Source organism: Globicephala melas, chromosome 9, assembly GCF_963455315.2.
Source record: "Globicephala melas chromosome 9, mGloMel1.2, whole genome shotgun sequence".
NCBI classification, from domain to species: Eukaryota; Metazoa; Chordata; class Mammalia; order Artiodactyla; family Delphinidae; genus Globicephala; species Globicephala melas.
Genome location: NC_083322.1, coordinates 99,476,841 through 99,482,184, shown reverse-complemented (window position 1 = coordinate 99,482,184; position 5,344 = coordinate 99,476,841).

The window sequence follows — 5,344 nt, the reverse complement described above, 5'->3', positions numbered from 1 at the left end:
TTAACCTAGAAAAATTATTTTCTTTCAAAGTTTAATGCCTAAACTGCATAAAATAATAAGACAAATATTACTTAAGTCTATCTGGACTCTAAAGATTGCATACATTCACGTATAAATAAGTATACTGATGCAAATTCAGTCAGTCTGGGAAAATCCACCATGTAATTTACTTTTACCCAAAGTTCAGGTCATGAGATTGGTCAGTTCTAAAGCAAGATGGACATGTATCTGTGTATCAGTGATGTCCACCATGCTCGCTTGTAATAAAGGACATTATGTTGATTGGGAAGAACTCTCATTACACTCATTGTGTCAGGGTACAGAATAACAAAGATTTCTTTGTCAGTGTGCTACCAAGAGTCTGACTCGCTAACTTCTTTGAGAAAGAACACGGCATACAATCTGTTTCTCCAAACTAGAAAATTTAATGTGGAATCTTAAATATTGGAACAGAAGCTATAACAACTTAAAGAGACATCTAGTTCTTTTCACCATATATTGTCCCTCTGGGACTATTACTTGGTGTGTAACTGTAACTATAGAAACAAATAAGCTCGAAAAATAAATTATTTGACTTTCTCAACCTTGATTTCCAAGGTTAAATGATAAATATTTCTAAAAGAGGGAGTCACAAAAAGTTCAAATTGCTTACATGAATTCAAGTCAAATTCTTGAGTTATTTCTTAAAGACTTATGAACTGCTTACAAATGAAACAATGCAAATGAAACCACTTGAAGATAAAATAACAAAACTTATCTAAGGCAAGAGCTCTTAATCTGAGTTAGTAAATAAACTCAGTGGACTTCATAAACCCACTGAAACTATATGCATATTTTTGCATATGTGTATTTGTTTTATGGAGATGGTCCTTCACATTCATTGATTCTGAAAGTGACTAAATTATGACTTACTGACCTAAAAGAAGAATGCTTAGATGCTTCTGAGCACCTAAAAGGTCCTACTTATTATAATTTTGTTCTTGGAGAACAAAATTATAATAAAGTTCTTGGAGAAAGACATATTTAGGGAAATATTATATATATATATAGGCAAAGAAAACACATTTTTAAGTACAGGAAATTATTAAATTTCTCATGTATAGCATGGAATAACAGATATGGGATGATGTTCATTGAATTTTTAGAATGAATGTTAAGAGTTTAAAATATGATTTTACAAAATATACACAGGTACAATTCAAATTAATAGTCCTGGTATTGATCATATATATAAGACAAAATACTTAATTTAACTTAGTGGTAAATTCTATGATAAAAAATAATTAGAAAGGGCAAATGTAATCTGTCTCAGATAATACATAAACTCTGATGATTGCATCTTGGAATTAAGACTATGAAGCTACAAAATATGTATTACACTCAAATAATTTTAATTTTAGAACTTTTCATTAGTAAGGGGAGAAGTCTATTATTCAGGAGGTGTTATAGACCTCATGGTTTCAGGGATGGAATAGATAAGATTGTTTCCTGTATCTAGGGAGAGACAGACAGTAAACATTCAAAAATAAGAAAATATAAGGTGGCGGTAAATTCCAAGAAAACGCAGTAAGATGACATAAAGGAGTTTGACTAGGAGTGGTCAAGCGAGGCTGCTCTGAGGAGCTAACCTCTGAGCAAAAGTTGAATGATGAGAAGACAGTCAGGAGAGGATCTGGGAAAAGAGGCTCCAGAGAGAGGGAACTACTTGTGCAAAGCTCCTAGTGTGAGTGCATCCAGGCTCCTGGGCTGGAGGGAGGGCAGGGGTGTGGGAAGTGAGGGTCAGAGCAGCCAAGGGAAAGCCAGATAAGGCAGGGGAGCAGAACAGTGCTGTGAAAATTCCAGTGTGAGCTGTTGTTCTGCCATCAGGACACAGGCTCTCCCTGGAGCCCACTTCTTATTGGGTAGAGTTTAGCTTGTAAGCAAGATTTCCTTGGGAAGTAGTCAAGTTATACTTTTGCATAGAAGCTGCAGGGCTATATTAAGCATGAGGGAATTGAACTCAACATTTTAATGCTAATTTGAAATTGATAATTTTGAGGAGGAAAAGGAAAAACTGAAAGATTACCAGGACTGCTTTTTGTGTAGCACTGAGCTAGTTACAATAATTACAAACGTCATTTGAACTATAAACATGAGTATATAAATTGAAAGTGCAGACAGATTGAAAGAAAGCAGACTTGCCTCTAGACACTTGTTCGTAAACATTGTGATTAAAACAGTAGAAGGAGGGGGGGAAATCTACATGTACCCAGAAAAAAGAAAAAAAGTGATCCAATAATGTGAAAATAGGAGCTTAGACTTCTCTATAATACAAATCCCAGAAGACAATGGATTAAAGAGTATAATGGGGAAAATACTGTAATAAAATAGTTTTATACCTAGTTAAGTTATATTTTCATTGTTAAATAAAATTATTCTGAGGTAGGCAAGGCTCATAGAAAAATAGCATGTATGTACTCTTGAATGCTCCAACCAAGATAGGAATCAAATGTGATGTTAAAAATAAATAGGCATAGTATAAACTGTCTACCATATGAGCTTTGAAAGTGTTAAATCCAAAGAATCATTGAATATTTTATTGTATTTCACTGTATATGAATGAAAGAAGTTTCACAAAACAATATTTACCCTTATTTTGTGCATGCAATGAAATGCACTCTAGTATTTTCTATTTTGTTCTGTTTATTTTGTTGACACTTGTCACAAAACATTAAATTGATTTTACAATGCAAAATTTGGAGAAAAAAACATATCACAGGTGTATTTTATTCCAAAATTTGGTACAAATGGCAAGCATAATTAAATGACAGTATATAATATAAAACAATAATTTGAGTTCTGAACTCTTACTATGCTCTTCAAAAAAACAGGCAGTTAGAGACCATCCAAGGGAGAAAATAATGCATTCTTTGTCTCTCCTAAAGTGGCATGACTTGTGTTGGGGGCAGGAGAGTAACAGGGCTGTTGTATGTGTCTGTGCCCTTCCTGTTCTGTTTTAGGTTCCTATCTTTTTCTTTGCTGGTTTATCATTATCTGAACCCCCTTCCTGTTTGAGATATCCCCAGCCCCTAGTTACAGCTGATGAGGTCCTCCAGAAGACTTTTCCTTCTTCAAAGCTGAGAAGTACATTGGAGAGTGGCATGCCAGCATATGGAAATCTACTCCCATGGTTGTCCCCAGAGACCAGGGAAGTGGTGGAGGACATCGAGGCAGTGATATTTAACCACTAGAGGAAAGGCATGTGTGGTGACCATAATAAGAAGCAACCCCAAAAAGGTAATAAGAAACATCTGACCCCGTTTGGAATAGTCAGTTAATTGTGGGATCTCCAGGAGGAACTAGAAGGGCAGCCTTCTTGAAGTCACACTTGATTTGTGTGAAACCTTATAAGAAAAATCCTTAGTTCTTGAAAACAGAGTTTTGAGCCACGACACTGAAGTCACAATCCTCATCTAAACCCATCACCAGAGTCAGATTCACTGAAGCGATCACTGGCCTCAACGGTAATCCTTTGTACGTACGCTGGTAATATTTCTCTCAGCCTCCCCCAAAGGGAACCAAGATGCTTGGAGAGTAACTGTGCATCGAAGAAAGAGGAATATCCAGACCTTCCTGTGTTACCAGGCAGACCTAATACTGTATCCTGGGGCCCCTGGGGTGCACTAGTCCAAGACTTAGGGGGCTAGTGATTAATAGGATATTTATCATAATCCAGTGTTGGCCTATGGAGACCACTATACCCACCTGCAATTATTTCCCCAGCTTCTAAAAACACAGTTGATATGTATACATTTAGCAGTGAAGAAAAACGCTGCATTGGTATCTGTCCCATAAGGTGATGGCTATAAGTTTTTAAAGGACCCTGGAGTTTCTCCTCTTTACCAAAATAGTCGATAAAAAAAACATGACAGAGTAGTCAATTTTTTTAAATGACAGTAATGAATTACACTACTAAAGTCATGGATGAAGCATTTCCCCTTTAGTTTGGTGTACAAAGGATAGCTGAGTCTTTAGTCTGGGTTATCATAAGCATAATTAGGTGCTGAGTGCAATTGTAGCTGCTGGTCCAAATTTGAGCACTTACTGGAACAAATTAGCAGAGCTCCAGTTAATAATTTGGTAATTTTCTACTTTATTGCAATTAGAATAAATTAAAGGGATTTTTTTTTTTTTTTTACCTGGCAGGGATGAAAATACTCCTTTACCGTCTTGCCTCAAAGTTACATTGATTCTCCAGGACTGGAGAATCCACTAGTAATCCTCACCAGCCCCTCAGACATCCTGTTGCTCTGTTACAGTGATGACAGCATGATGGTGAGATCTGGAGGTCAGGAAGAAACAGCACCCTGGAGGCCTTAAAAATATACATACACTCCACAGGATGGAAGATAAACTCTATAAAAAATTTAAGGCCATGATAGCTTCGAGCATACCTTTAAACATTCAAGGAAGTCATAATCTCAGTCTTTCACAAAGTATTCCAGTAAATGGAAAAATAAGGGTTGCTCTCAATTCATTTTATGAGACAAGCGTTACTTTGCAAGAAAACCCAACAATGGCAGTGAGAGAAAGGGCCGTTACAGATGCTAACTCATGAATGTAGCTGCAAAAGTCATCCACAGAACAAAAATGAATTCAATATATAATACATCATATGGAATAAACATGGTTTATTTCAGGAATGCAAAGTTGGAAAACCAACAGTGGTCTTGGATTGTTGTCCCCAGAAGCAGATGCTGAGACCTGAAACGGATTCAGGTCTAGTTGGTTTGTCTGGGGATTCATGGACCACGAGTAAAGGAGAAGGTAAGACGAGAGAAGGCAGGCTGTGTGTCAAGCCAGCTACCATTGCGGAAACTAATCAAGCGGTGTAAGACGCACCTCAGAGTTACCCTCCTGCGCAGAAGAGGTGGAGTAGTTAAATACCAGCCCTGCCAGCAATCAGTTGAGGGTGGCTGTCCGTGGGGGAGGAAGACGGTAGGGGGGTTCATTTCCAGGCCCTTCAAGCCTGCTTTGCTCACAGACAGAACAGCCGTCTGCACCTTCGGAGGCAATTTTCAAGAAAAGGACTGCAGGTGTTGGCAGTGAGAAATGAGCTCGAATACAGTGAAGTGCTGAGGCTCATTGGATGTGGACCACAGCAGCTTCTGCTGCCACATTAACGAAACAAAAGAGAAACGATGCATTTATCTCAGTAGATGAAAGAAAGGCATCTGATGAAACTCAACATCCGTTCATGATTTAAAACTCTCAGAACACTAAGAATAGAAAGGTCCTTGCTTACCCTGGAAACGGGTATTTTCAAAACTTTTGTAGCAAACACCATGCTCTATTATGACACTGA